Genomic DNA, 15,930 nt, shown 5'->3' with positions numbered 1-15,930 from the left:
ATGCTTTATAAAGAAGTATCTTAAATCTATAAATAGAGAAACCTCCTATAATCATAAAAACAACTTTTCATCATATATATTCATATTCATACATATAGTGCACTAAAAATTAGATAATCTCATTGAGTATATATGAGAGCATTTTCAACACAAATGTGTTTCATTGGAGCATTATAATTTGGAGTGCTACTATTAGAAGAACGTGGCCGTTGTATTCTGGGAGACAAGCGTTAACTAACCATGAGCACCGTAGTGGGGCGTAAACTTGTCTTAAGGATAAAGCGTCCAACACTTGTCTCGACTGTATTTCCAGGTTTTTATAATCCATCAGTCATGCTCGTTTAACATTGGTTAATCATGTGCATGCATTACTTTCACGGATGGAGACACTATAGGCTTATGCCCCCACTCAGTTTTTTGTTTCTTTGTTTTGTTTCGTTTTGTTTTTCTCACAAAGATTGTACAGTTTTGCATCCCAATGACCGACCCTAAATAAAATACAATTAAACTCTATATGTTAATTGGTACTATAAGGGAAATGCTAAGGAGACTCTTCTAAAAATGGGTCTCTCCAAGAACTCTCCATCATTTCATGTTTTTGGCACAATTTCGTATTAACATTATAAAATATTGTGCCAAAAACATGAGGTGACGGAGAGTCCATGGAGTGTCACTTTGAGAGAATCTCCTTAGCATTTCTTTTGGTATCAATATGATTGACTTTGATGAGTCCATATTATACCATATATTTTACCCTTATCTTAGTATTAATATATTAGTTATGTTGATAGAATTTTGATACTTTGAGTTATATTTCTAATGTAGGACATTCAACTTCCTCTAGAGCAAAAAGTGATCAAACGGATGAATTTTGGAGTGATTCCAATTGAGGATGTTCGTGAGTCTTTCCAGATGATTGTATCAAAGTTTCAGATATTTCTACCAAGTCGTTTGACCGTGGAGATAAAATAAAGGCCCAGCGTGCAGCTTTCCCAGATTGACGTTTCTGGACATTTTAGGTATTTTGGAGGTCAAGATGGCACATTTTGAGGAAGATTCTGTGGATCTGTATGGGACGTCTCCAACTTTTAAAAGAGACCTTTTGGGACCAAATCGGAGTTGATTTGTTTGGTCAAAAGTCGATTTTCTGAGAAGTCTGAATTTTAGTTCAAATAGGAAACCTTTTATTTTCTGGTTTATTATTTTATTATGTTTCCTAGTTTTATTCTAAGACCTTTGAGTGTTTTATTTTGTATTAGTATAAATAAGGTTTTTTAGCCATTAGGGTTGGGGGGAAGGAAAGGAGGAAGCACGCACACTTTAGAGAGCTTTGAAGTTTATTTTCTAGGTGTTTTCTATCCTTATTCTCAATAATATTTTGTTTTATGATTGTTGGTAACTAAGTTCGTTTGCTACGGCAAAGCCTTGAGCCTTAGCAAGAATATGTAGTCCTTATTCAATTGCTTATTGTGGATGCAAATTTTCTCCTCCTCGATCTTGGACGATTTTGCACCTACAAAACAACTAGCACCTTAGGTTGATCAAGGCAGAATACAGTTTCTGCTCTCCACAATTTTGGGCTCCAATATACATCAGTGGGTACATTCAAGCACACAGATAGAGATTTATGAGCATGTGAAGAACATTATCATGCATGAGACGCAAATAAGACTCCTACACTAGGAGGAGAGTGAAGAGACATACATCAGACATTCATTTTCTAATTTTCCCTAATCTAAGCTTAGACTTGAAATTGAATTTAGAGGATTAAACATTTGTACCTCTGAGTGGGTCGACACCAAGATCGAAGTTTGGGGGTGGATCTCCACATTTTGCCTTCAGAGCAATGAACAGATAAAGAAGATGGGACTTGCGGATGAGCTACAGGGTGTTTGTTTGTGTTGTGGATGAGAGATGCAAGACTGGGGAGGAAGAGAGCCCTCACGGCTCTGGGCTCGAGGCTAGACAGAAGCAGCTCTACGTTTTGGGGTTGGAAATGGGAAATGAGAAATGAGAAATGAGAGCTAAACTTATTTATATATGAATCTGCCAGGTTCACATCAGAAGGTTTCGCAAGTGTGGGCTTGCCCGTCTTGGTCAGCGCCTCTCCCATGGCTTCAGGTCCTGATTTCGAATCCCAGGTGTGTCCATTCCCTTTGTTTTATTTTTAGGACTTATTCTTTTTGTTCCTTTTCGTTTATTTTGTTTTTCCACACCTTGAGGACAATGTGTGATTTAAGTTTGGTGGTGGGAAATAAGAAATTTTAGATTTTTAATTTTTGAGTCAGTTTAAAATTTCGTTTTTAAGTTAATATCCATGGATTTTTTTAAACGTTACAACAAATGGACATGGTGAAGGTTAATCTCACAGTAGAGTCTTTTATATTTATCGTCAATTAGACACTAATTCGGGAATTATACTTTGAAAATTTGCACATTCATATCAACATGGCTTGTGGGGTGTGAGATTGAAGCACTTGCTTTTTGCCTAAGTATATTTTAATTTTTGTTTAAAATAAAGTAAAGTTAGTTATTGTTATAAATAAAATAATAATTGTCCTACCCGAGGCTTTGCCTAGTAACCGAGCCAGTCCTGCCTGATCAACAATGTTTCTCGCATCAAACGGTAGAGTTTTGGCATGGGACAGGGTGGTTAGTTAGTTTCGTAGTCTTTCTAGCTCGGGTTAATAAGTCCTTAGGGGTGTTCTACACCTAGTGACCTAAAGCCCAAGTGATTTGGGAGTCATTGACCTAAAGCTCGTTACATGGGTTGGATCGAAAGTTTAATGGAACTAACATTGCACGACAACTACTGTTATTGAAAAAAAAAATTGAAAAAAAAAGAGAAAAAAAAAAATATATCAAGTTATTATGTGTGAAGTGTTAAATAAAAAGATGAGTGGTAGGGATTTTAATCGAGTCTCCTTAGCTATGTTGGTTCACTTTTACACCAAGGAAGTTCATGAATTCTTTTCTAATTGATTCTAAATGGCTTAGACTCTATGATGGGATTGGTTAAAACTTTTGAAAAGATGTTTTAATTTTTAACATTTTCTATGGATGGTGACTTGAAGGTGAAAATTGTCTTAATTAATGTTTGTTTAAGTTTCTAGTTTGTTAGTTTTTATCTTTGTTTTTTAGTTTTGTTTTATTGAGGACAAGCAAAAAGCTAAGTTTGGGGGTATTTGATGAGTCCATATTATACCATATATTTTACCCTTATCTTGGTATTAATATATTAGTTATTTTAGTAGAATTTTGATATTTTGAGTTATATTTCTAATGTAGGACATTCGACTTCATCTAGAGCACAAAGTGATCAAACGGATGAATTTTGGAGTGATTCCAATTGAAGGATGTTCGTGAGTCTTTCAAGATGATTGTATCAAAGTTTCAGATTTTTCTACCAAGCCATTTAACCGTGGAGATGAAATAAAGGCCCAGCGCACAGCTTTTCCAGATTGACGTTTCTGAACATTTTGGGTATTTTGGAGGTCAAGATGGCATATTTTGAGGAAGATTCCTTCTGTGGATCTGTAGGGGACGTCTCCAGATTTTAAAAGAGACCTTTTGGGACCAAATCGGAGTTGATTTGGTTGGTCAAAAGTCTAATTTTATGAGAAGTTCGAATTTTAGTTCAAATAGGAAACCTTTTATTTTCTGGTTTATTATTTTATTATGTTTCCTAGTTTTATTCTAAGACATTTGAGGGTTTTATTTTGTATTAGTATAAATAAGAATTTTTAGCCATTAGGGTTGGGGGGAAGGAGAGGAGGAAGCACGCACACTTTAGAGAGCTTTGAAGTTTATTTTCTAGGTGTTTTCCATCCTTATTCTCAATAATATTTTGTTTTATGATTGTTGGTAACTAAGTTCGTTTGCTACGGCAAAGTCTTGAGCCTTAGCATGAATATGTAGTCCTTATTCAATTGCTTATTGTGGATGCAAATTTTCTCCTCCTCGATCTTGGACGATTTTGCACCTACAAAACAACTAGTACCTTAGGTTGAGGCCAAAAGCCTCACGTGCTCACGATGAATTTTAGAGAGAAATAGTGTTTAGAGTATTTGGGATTTTAGAGAGAAATAGTGTTTAGAGTATTTGGGATTTTTTTTGTAAGAGAATTGGAATGACTGGTGAAAATGAGAGCCTATTTATAGGGCTAGGGTTCTTGATTTAATATGATTTTGGGAGTTATGTGATTAATTGACTAATTAATTTGGTAAAATAGGATTATTACCAAATGAATTAGCTAACTAATGGGATGAATAAGCAAAGTATGGCCAATTCCTTTTCTAGCAATAGATGGCCGGCCATTTAGTGCATATTTGGGGATATTTGGTAATTGAGATTTTATGAAATAATTAGCTAATAATTCCCTATTTATCTTAGCTAATTATTATCATAAAAGGGAAAGATATGGTAGAAAAGGTAGGAAATAAAAGGAGATGGCTGGTTCCTTTGGGGGAGTGGGTAATCGGCCAAAAGAGGTATCTTTTGGGTGTGATTGGTGATTTAATTGGTTGATTAATGAATTTAGGAATTAATTCATTAATTAGCCAAATTGATGCTTTCATTGAGAGTTGAAATCCATACTCGTAGAAGACTCTCGCACAAAAAGGTTTTTTTCTTTATTTTCTAGTCCATTTGAATATTTTTCGTACGTTCTTATTGTTAGAATTTTTTACTTGCAAAGGTTCTTTGATAAAACGTATAAGCAAAATTTAATGGCTAGAAATTTAGAAAATTCCACAAGTGAAATTTCTAATGTTCAAGAAATGGGATTGCGGAGATTCGTGAGGCTAAATGAGACAATAAGTGGAGCAGCACCACCACCACGAGTTTCCACCATGAGAACCACCACGGTGGCTACCTCGGTAGCCACCCGTGGCAAGGTCCATGGTGCCTTCACCACGGCTCAAGCTGTGCCATCCAAGGCTCACAACACTAAGGCCACGGCCCAAGTCGTGCCATCCAAGTTTGCACGGGCCCGGGCCCAAGCCTCGCATTCGCATGCATCACATACTAAATAGCATGTTCCCACCAAGCAACCTGCTCTCGCGGCCCAGCCTGTTCCTGCCAAGCAGCCTGTTCTCGTGACCCAGCCTGCTCTCGACGAGCAGCCCACTCCCATGGTCCAGCCTGCTTCTGTCGAGCAGCCCACTCTCGTGGCCCAGCCAGCTCCCGTCGAGCAACCCACTCTCACGGCCCAACCTGCTCCTGCCAAGCAGCCCGCTCTCGTGACCCAGCTTGCTCCCGACGAGCAGCCCACTCTCGTGGCCTAGCCAGCTCCAGTCGAGCAGCCCACTCGCACGGCCCAGCCTGCTCCCGTCGCCTTCCAAGCAGCCCAAGTCAGCCCAAGACTATCTCAACCATCCGGGCCTACCATCGAGCTGGGGGCATTCTCACCATATTTTTTCGGGGATTTGACATTTCCCAACTCAAATCTCGCGCCCGGAGTCTACCACCCTTCCACTACCCAAGGAGGCGCATTCTTTCCAAGCTCTTCCAATCCAAATGGCGAACAACACTTGTCTCGACAAGTCATAGAGTTGACGAGCACCCTTGCACAACAGACAACCTTGGTGAATCAACTTTTGCAACTCATCGGGATCCAACGTGCCCCGGACGAGGTATCCCGAATAAGGACAAGGGCAGATGGACTTTTCCAGTAGTGTCCCGGCAAGCAGCCACGAGCCGAACGTTTGGGCAGTGTACATTCCCGTCTTAGCGCACGAATGAGCATACACTATTGACTAAGCCCACGGATGAACATACATTCACGGTTGGGGTCATACTCCGATAGTCAACATGAGCAGCCTTTCGGGCAAAGTGTCAATTCGGGGCTAAGCCCACAAGGAGCATCCTCCACCTCACATCAGAGTAGGCAGCACGATTGACGGAGAGAAGCAGTCACTCAATCCAGCTCAAGTTCAACCAGCAGCCTGCGAAGAACTCGCTCGCCTGCTAGGAACACACCACATGCACTGCATCCGCGACATATACGAGCTAAACACATGGAAGAGCAGCGTAGACCAGCAAGTCATGGCTGAGGGCAGCTGAGAGCTCCACTACCCTAACAAAGGCAAATTCAGGAAGAAGTAGAGAGACTCTTAAGCAAGTGATTGCATAATTTCCAACGCAACGAGGTCATCGATGAGGCACTACGACGGAACATGACCAACATAAGCAGGTCACCCTTCACGGACGAGATCGAGCAGGCAGAGCCTCCACGCGAGTTCAGCATGCCACATTTCACATCTTTCAAAGGGGATGAAGACCCGAAGAGACACTTAAAGCGCTACCGAAGCGCAATGATCCTTTATCGAAACAACGATGATCTCATGTGCAAGATATTCACCACCACTCTACAAGGCGAAGCGCAAGATTGGTTCTACACCCTGCCGCCACAATCCATCCGAAATTTCTACAAACTTTCTTTGGTTTTCACCAAAGAATATTCATCTTATCGCTCGATCAAAAAGAAGTCTGACCATTTGTTCGACATCAAGAAGAACCCAAAGGAGTCGTTTCGCGACTATGTGAGGAGGTTCAAAGTAGAGAAGGCAAAAATAGTCGGATGCAACGACTCGATAGCTAGAGCAGCCTTCCAAAAAGGGCTTCCACCAGATCACCCGTTATTCAAAAAATTGATCATGAAAGAAGATCTAACTCTAGCATACTCTTTTGCTTTGGCAGAGAAGCATGCACTTTAGGATGAGGCTCGCCAATGCACATTCAAGGACTTGAAGAAGTACCCGACATCACCTCCCTAGAAGCAGCGAATGACTTATTCGCATGTTTGACGGTATCTAAAGTAGCAATAAGCTCTACCATCATGCGAGAAGAGCTGGGGACTCGACTACCTGTATTTTACAGTTCAAAAGCTATCCTTGATGCTATTAAAAATTCAAAAGCTAACTTTGGCGATAATTGTTATAACCCAAAAGCTTAAGTTTTACCTTGAAACACAAGTAGTCATCATCATGACGCACTATTCCGCCGAATCCAAACCAGCAACGATAAAGGCGTAGACCCTGGCAGATGCAAGTTTTCTGACGAACGCAACAACTCAGCCCAACGATGCCCCGAAGGCAGCCTAGCACACTTTAGCCACACCTGCTCCCTCAGTGGAGATTTCTGGCGTTTGCATGTCGACGACGCATCTAACTATGAAGGCTCGTGAGCAGTCGTGGTTCTTGCCACCCCAGACGTTTCAATGCTCAAGCAGGCGATCACTCTAAACTTCAAAGCATCTGACAACGAAGCAAAGTAAGAAGCCCTACTAGCAAGCCTTTGAATGACAAAAGACTTGGTGGTGAAAAAGCTTTCAATTCATTCCGAGTCTTAGCTAATCTCCAACCAGACTACTAGGGGCAAAGGCATGATGATCGTGGCAACTGACTACTTCACCAATAAGAAAAGAAAATGGCCAGACGAACTCCAAGGATGTCTATGGGCATATTGCACAACCAAAAGACGAGCAACCGAAATGAGATGGCCACAAGCTTAGATCTGGCAGAAGAGAGGCGCGAACAGACTATCACTCGCATTGCAGCCTAACAGCATTAGCTCATCTCCAGCTACAACAAAATGGCCAAGATCCGGCAGTTCCAGCCTGGAGATCTGGTCATAAGAAAAACCTTCATCATTACCAGCAGAAAAGGCTTAAAAAATATGGATCTCATCTGGGAAAGTCTGTACAAGATCAGCAGAGTAGGTGGCAAGATTCGGCAGCATCAGCTCCTCTCCAGCTACAACAAAAGGGCCAAGATCCGGCAGTTCCAGCCTGGAGATCTGGTCATAAGGAAAACCTTCATCATTGCCAGTAGAAAAGGCTCCAAAAATATGGATCCCATCTGGGAAAGTCCGTACAAGATCAACAGAGTGTGTGGCAAAAACAATTACACCTTCGCCACCATAAAACGACAAAAATATCGAAAAACAGTGGAACGCCTACAATCTGAGGAAGTACCATGTGTGATCTCTCGCTACATCAAAGCCCAAAGACTCAAGCAACTCGACGGGCACTACCTCACCAGCCGAGGATTATCCAGTTGTTATGCAGTTCTTACTTTACATCTAAGTTCTCATTCGTTTAACTCATTTTTCAATGAGGAATTCAGAAGTAATCACGACTTGGCTTGGTTGCATGCTTACAACAACCGATCACTCCTACACTTCAAAAGAAGACCGCGCCTTTCTTAAGGACTTACCGCAGGAATTGTGCCCCCGAGGGACCAACCATGCTCTCCAGTGCGAGAGGGTAAACTAATTGCTCTCCAACGCGAGAGGGTAAACCAATTCCCAAACACCCACATGGGTCAGCTCTCCAAGAACGGGAGGATAAACTCTACACTCCGAATATCCAGACGTGGATGAGTCGGGTTGCCCTAGTATAACTAGATGCACGATGGCTTGTGCCGGGATTCCTAGAAGTAGCCGCAATGGTATTTTTCAAGGCTTAGCTAATTGAAGGATTTTGGGTCTCTTGGCCTAATACGTGGGGAACCGGGCCCTAAAGACGGAGAGGGCACATTACGCAGTACATCCGATGGACGGCTGCCCTGGAATCCTAAAGCTGCTACCGAGTGCACTAAGGTAGCCTACAAATTCCAGAAGATTGCCTACGGCTTGCCCTTCGAGCAGTAAAACCGCACTAGACTTATACAACCACACATTCTTGTGAAAGGTTAAACAAGCTAGCACGCATATACGAAGTTTTATCCACTGCCGACATGCTACGTAGTCGATAAGCTTCACCTCTGCCAAGCACAGAATAACCTACACCAAGTCCTAAAGTGTTGTGATACTTGCTACGCAACCTACAGAATTGGAGAAAGTCAAGGTTAACAGCCTAGTGGTTACGCGGACTTGTCTGCTTCTGTAAGTAAGGCATTCGGCTGCCAACCCAATGGCTAACAACTTTGCAAAGTTCTACACCAACACCTACGGCTGCATAGGCTACGCGAGCTTGTCTGCTTATAAAAAAGTAGCATGTTTGCCACTGGTCTATCAAGTCTAAAGGTTAGGGCATGAACAAAAGAAGCAATAATGAAGAAAAGCTAAGGAAAACATGTTTATAAACAACTAGCAAAGGCCGAATGAGTTCAAGCAAAACAAGAGCTACAAGGAAAAACAAAGAAAATCTTAAAGGCTACCTAGATGACTACACTTTAGTAGCCTGGACATCCCACGACTATTCGGTTGCCATACCTTCAGCAGCTGTGAAGCTCTTAGCAGCGGCATCACCCCCGACTGCTCTAGCTTGGGCACCAATTTCTCCAACTACTTCACCAATACCAACATGGACGCGCTGTAGCTCATCCACTTCTTTCTTCAAACTTTCGTTGATCTTTAGTACACTTTGAAGTTCCAACACTTAGGGTTCAAGCCTATCGACGATTCTCTTGAAGTGGATCACTTGATTATAAGCCGCAATCAACTTTTCATCCTTTGCATAAACAGCGAAAAAAGTCTTTGGTTTTTTCTCAGCCGGCATCTCTTGAGCAGGCAGGGAAGATCCTTTTTCCCACCTTCACTTGCAACAGGATCCACAACGGTGATTGGACGAACCAATGCATTCGCCTTGATCATATTCACCTCTTATTTTGGGAGCAGCCCACGTTTCTCCTGACGAAGAGAGTTAAAGTAGCCAACGTCATTTATGGTACCCAGCAAGGGAGTTCAACCCAACATTCTAGCAGCCCATGAGACCCACAATCTCCTCATTTCTCTCAATCGCCAGTCTGGTCCGAGTCAGGTCCAAAAGCCTAAAGGACATGATCCATGCGGCTCGCCTAGCACTGCGCCTCAACGCCACAATCCGTGACCCCAACTGCACAAGCTGCCCTTGGCTCAAGCCAAGACAAGTTGCCCAAGCAGTGGTCCCTACCACGACATCTCCTCGACCCATGCCGAGCCAACTCCTGGCCCCTGCCAGCCGATGTGCTGCACCACCCCGACGACTGCCCTGCAATAGCACTATCCAAGAAGAAGGCACGAAAAATTAAATTTTTCTTACATCGGTGCGGCACGGAGAAGACGAATAAATCAACGAAAGACGGTCATTTGCACGGGCAAGATGTAGAAGATTGCTAGAGGAGGGGGAACAAATATCCTCTAACTTTCTCTCTCTTGTTGGGTAGAATAAATCGCTCTCCAAAGTTGATTTAATAACCCACTTAAGGTAGACTTAAATAAGTTTTGAGAGAAATTTATTTCCCTTTCCTAGAATGATCTAATTTCCAATTAAAGAGAGAATTTACATCAAAATAAGAAGCAATCCTATGTTTCCTAAAGCAAGAAGATCTCTACACCTGCTGCCCTTTCCTGCGAGCAGCCTAATTGTGTGGGGGCATTTGTGGAGCAAAAAATAATCACAAGGCGACACGTGGATTTTTGGGTAAAAAGGACAAAAATACCCTTGAGGCGTACCAAGTTTCTACACGCGAGCAATAGACAATCATCCTCAACCAAGTTAAAAATGCTCCAAAAAAGGTAACTAATTCCAAATTATCTTATCCATCCTCATTTTAGGTAATTACTTCATAACCTATAAATTGTTCCATATAAATAGAGATTAATTAGCTAATTAATGAATTAATTCCTAAATTCATTATGATGAAAATGCTAAATTAAGGCATAAATTTAATTAGTAAATCAATGGGATAATGATGAAAATTTCAAATTGGAAATCCAAATCAGAAATACATTATCTGCATATGAAGCACCAAATCTAATAAAACAATAAAGCACACAACATCAACATGTTAAAACACCAAAACCAAGAGCTTCTTCGCCTCTCCCTCCCCGCCCTTTGATTTATCAATCTAAATATTTATCAGGAGTCAAAAATAATACTCACTTAAAACAATGAGTACATTCTAATCCAACAAATACTAAAACAGAATAGTGCCAGCATAAAGACATGGCACGTTAACCTTTAGGACATCTAAAATATCATATAATTTCCAATAGGACACTATAGATTTTAGGGGCTCATATACAATTAGCCTAATCTTTTTCTTTCATCTTGGCCTATAAATATTAAAATGCAACCAAATCTTCAACATTGAAAATGAGAAGTGACTCTGATTTCTTTATAAGAAAAGTCAATAACCTTCCAATTGGCCGATGCTTATCCAATAATCCAAATATATTCGTATTGAACTATGATATGACACCATAAGTTTCAAGCATATAAATTAAATTTGTAGTAAAAAGCGTAGGCAAATGAAGAGCAATGTTCTCTTTCATAATGAAAAATTTATCTCAACCTTATGCTTGCAATGCATCATTTGCTTCTTTTTTGTCTTCAGCATCTACAGTTCTTTGAGCCGGGTTCTGCAGCGTCTGCATTCACCTATATAGGGTTTAAAATTTTTTAGTCAGAGAGTAAGGAGAAACGTAATGAAATGCTCCAAAGGGTAAACCCCAGCAAGCAATAGAGTATTTTTGAATGCAAAATGGCAATTAGGAGTCATAAGTACCTTAAAAAAATACTTCTGAAACGCAAACAGTCCTATATAAGGGTAAGAAAATTATTAGAGCGGAGAATAAAGTACTCACTATAAAACATATTAGTTCTTTAGGAAAAATAAAGCAGGGATCAAAAAGGATAATGAAGCATACCAGTAGGTTCCCAACATCAGATAATGATTTCTTTCGTGGCCCAAGATTGTCATTTGATTCTGCCGGCTTCTGAACTAAAGCATTCTGAAGTAGCATTGCACCTTAGGAAGCCACTGAGCTATCCTTCTCCACTTCAGTTGTATCTGAGCAGTTCAAAATGCCATCAGCCGTCTTTGATTGTGACAACTCATTCAACTTAATTTGGTTATCATTTATAGCCCAAATCAAACTACAACTTTATCCCACAAAATCGAGGAAAACTACCTGTGTCCAATTTCATGTCAACACCTCTAACTTATATCGCATCCAATTAAACTACTACAACAACATATTGACAAAGTGAACATGGATCATTCAAATCTAACTATTTTTGTGGTTGTTACTCTCCAAAGCCTGATATTCATAAAACCTGTGTCAGCTTTAAAAAATCTGACTATTTTCTGAATCACCAGCTACCATTCTTTAAAATCAGTTTCCTGGGAACAAAGATCATTCAAATCTCACTATTATTAAACCTATTATCAAGAACAAAGATTCTTAAACTTCCTATTTCCATATATGAATTAAAGGAGGAGAGAAAAACAGAGTTTTGCATTAATGTACTAAATGGAAACTAAACACAGTATTGTATTCAACTTTCACAATACGAAAAAAATTAAAAACTTGGTTCCACAAAAGGCCTAAAGAGAAGCTGAAATTGCTCACCTTGAGTTGCAAAACCCCAAAAAACGAAAAACTAGGGTCCCTGAAACCGAAAACAAAACCGAAGTAAAAACCCATATGGAGCCAAATTAAACACACGCAGGTAGCTGAATTAAATACCCACATGCAGGATCCGATGGTAATAACAAAACCCTCAAAATGGCAAAAAAAAAATTTGAACAGAAAACCCATCTACATATCCAAAATCACAGAAAAGAAATTGAAAAACCTAAACTGAGAAAGCCATAAAAACTCACCAGTAAACGCTAGCTTTTCTGAGTAAAAAATTTCTCCGAATCTAACTGAAGAACCGAAGAAACTTCTACAGGTTGGGTGGTTTTTCAGCAAGAAAGTGCAGTTGGTAATTCATGTTGAAGCTTGAATGTTTTTGGTTCATGATTTTCAGATGGCATAACATTCACACATACATTGTCACACACACACACACACCCATTAAGATCAGCAACAGCACCTCCGATCTCTATTCTCATTAATCTCACTGCCAAAACCGAGCAACCAAACACAAACCCATATTACGAAATTAACATTTAAAGGAAAATGGAGCTCATCTCTCCCTCCTGTGTGAAAATTTAAGCACCGATACATAAAATTTCCCAAATATAAGCTTGATTTTAAGTTGGGAGCAGATCACTAAAAACCCTACAAACACATAAATGGTTTGGTTAAAAGATGTGCTTAAAAGTAAAATTTCCGTGAGTTTGAGTATGAGTTTGTAGGATCTTCAAAGATCATATGCTACTTGAAATCAGCGTTATAATTTGTGAGTTTTATGTGAATGATCCATTAACCTTCAATCTGAACAGTTAAAACGTAAGAAAAGCTAAAATATATTTACTCAGATTGATCAACTTGCTTAGTCTAATTCCCAAACTATGTAATGTACAGCATGGTCATCTTTACACAATTATCATGGAACAAACCACAACCAAATTCATGGATTTTAATTTAAAAACAAAGGTAAACATATGGTAAAAATTACACTAAGTATGGACATTGCATTTTAAAAAAAAAAAACTAAATGAATGGATCATTTACCGTCCAGTTGATATTGGACTCTCTCATTACATTATTAAGGCCTTCTTCGTACTGAAGAGATAATAAACAAAGCTTAAGTCAACTAAACTAGAGGCAAAATAAGAAATAAATCATAATTATAAAATAACAATAAATAAAAACTAAAATGGTGATAAAAAATTTGATCAAAGTGAACAGAAGATGATCTTACAATGTCATACCCCATGATCAATGATAATTTGATACAATGCTACATGTGGAAATTCCTTAGACATCTACTTTGATATATAATTGCATGAATTTTTGCTTAATTTTTTATGTGATTTAATATAGCAATTATACCCTATTTTTCCAACAATCTTAAGACAAGTTTGGGTTTGGTTGCTATAATCTTGTCATCAGTTCCGAATTGGCATTACATAATTGGTAATTCATAATTACTTTGCATGATTGCATACTTGGGTTTTCCATATTCGTTTTTATTGTTAATTTAATAAGTGCATGATCACTTTGTAGACAACATGTTTTGTATTCATACATGTATTGTTACGAAGAACATGCCAACAATATATGTGTTATTGTTGTGTTTTTACATATGCTTAATGTCGTATACACGAAGTGATTCATAAATTCATATACTGTTTGTGAATTTAATTAGGATTTGATTGGGTTCAAATTAAGAGAGAATATTAGAGCATGCATAGCACTTCTTTTGTCTTTTATATATGTGACAATGATACGTATATAATCTTGTACTAGTTGACAAAAGGTTATTTCCTCACGAGTTTTCACAGGGATTGGTTATTTGGTGAAGCAAATTTTTGTAATATGATGTTTTCTCTAATTACATTGGTTTTTTTGTGTTAGATTAGTCACCGACGAAGTTTGAATGCAAGCCTTCGTACAAAGGCTCAACTCATTTTCACCCATGTGGTAAAAGATCACTTGCCTCTACTTACATTGGTTGAAAAGTTTATAATTCTCGTGAATGAATATTAGATGTGATTTTTTTTTTTTTTTGTTGTTGTAAAGAATTAACGTTTAGTCTGAGAAAATTAGTTATATTTTATGCAACCCTCATGAAGTTATAATTTCTGCAAACCTTATGAAGAGTTGCGACCCTTCATGAAAAGGTGATATCCAAACAAAGAAGAAAACGGTTTCTATATGGAAAGTAACACTATTCCTTGCCTGGAAAGACCAAGCCCTGCACAATGCTTAGTTTTCTGCATGCAAATATAGATACTTTCATTTCATGGAAGCATCACGGGTTTGGTTGGAAACACTGGGTTTGTTTAGTATCTATTGGTGAAAGATGGCTTGATATATATATATTTCAGAAATTAGACAAAATCTGAATACAATATGTGGTTTTCCTATTTCTAAGTATGGTGAAATAGTATGTAATGGCATGAAAACAAACACAATGTGAGTAAATTGTGGGGGAGTGACATAGTTATTTTGAGATTATATGTTAACAATAAAAAAAGTAATTTGCTTCTAGAACGAGATAAAGATTATCTTTTACAATGGTGATTTTAAGATATTGAAATGTTAGAGATCTTTTGGCCAATACCTTAAAGGTGCGGGAGTTTACCAAAGTGTTAGTAAACTACTTAGTAATTAGGTCCGGATATATGTTTGGAGGACTTATGGTCAGAAAACAACTACTGGCAAACAAAATTAATTTTCATGCATGGATGAAATCTGTGATGGTCATACATTAAAGAGATGGTCAACCTAGTGGATTCAATTATTAAGGTTTGACTAGAGAGTAAGTTTTATCATTGAGGGGAATGAGTTAAAAACCTGTAATAGAGTGGTCATAGTGGAAACCCAACCTAGTTGACTGGAGATCCCAAGATCTAGGCTCAAAAAGACAACTAAATTATGACAACTCGGAGTAGCATTACAGAGATATATTCTCTTTCTACCCATGCAAGACGAGTTGGATTATTGCTTAGACAACCTCTAGAAACTTGCTCGAGTGGCTAAATAGGTTACAAGGTCTTTAATGTAGGGGTGGGTTGAAAAAACCGAAAAAAAACTGGACTGAAAACCGAACCGAACGAAGTGAACCGAACCGAAATAGGTTGGTTCGGTTTCGGTTTGGATGGTCCAGAAACCAGACCGAACTGAATCGAACCGGTTTATATTTAATTATAAAATTGTACATAATATGTAAACAAGTAATTCACTCGACACAATTTCACCCTCGTTCATTTTTTTCGAAGAGGGTTTTATTAATTTGAGTTCGACCCATTCTAGGCTACACGCCTATTAATTACATCCCTTCTTTTGGGAAAGGAATACCCTTTGATTCTAATATGAATAAATTGTAACTTGGGGATTTGGGTGTTTATTTGATTTTGTGACTGCACCTAGGTAGAACCCTAGATTGCCTACGTACCCTCATTGAAGGATCAAGTCACTCGTAGTTCATGATGTATTTGTTGGGGTTTGATGCCTTGTGCAGTTTTAGGTCGTGTGGGCGAGGACTTTAAGCCATTGGAGCATTTAATGCCTTGCGCAGTTTTAGCTCGTGCGGGCGATGAGTAA

At 39.1% G+C, this 15,930-nt stretch overlaps 1 protein-coding gene across 11 annotated transcripts in view; it reads right to left on the bottom strand.

Moving 5' to 3' along the window:
- The window catches only part of LOC126622010 (uncharacterized), a 72,172-nt gene that overhangs the window by 13,421 nt on the left and 42,821 nt on the right, over positions 1 to 15,930 (bottom strand). The gene's annotated exons all lie outside the window — the stretch shown is intronic.

The sequence above is a fragment of the Malus sylvestris genome, chromosome 5, assembly GCF_916048215.2.
Source record: "Malus sylvestris chromosome 5, drMalSylv7.2, whole genome shotgun sequence".
Classification (NCBI taxonomy): Eukaryota; Viridiplantae; Streptophyta; class Magnoliopsida; order Rosales; family Rosaceae; genus Malus; species Malus sylvestris.
The sequence above is the reverse complement of the archived record's forward strand: the minus strand, read 5'-3'. Positions and strand labels throughout refer to the sequence as shown.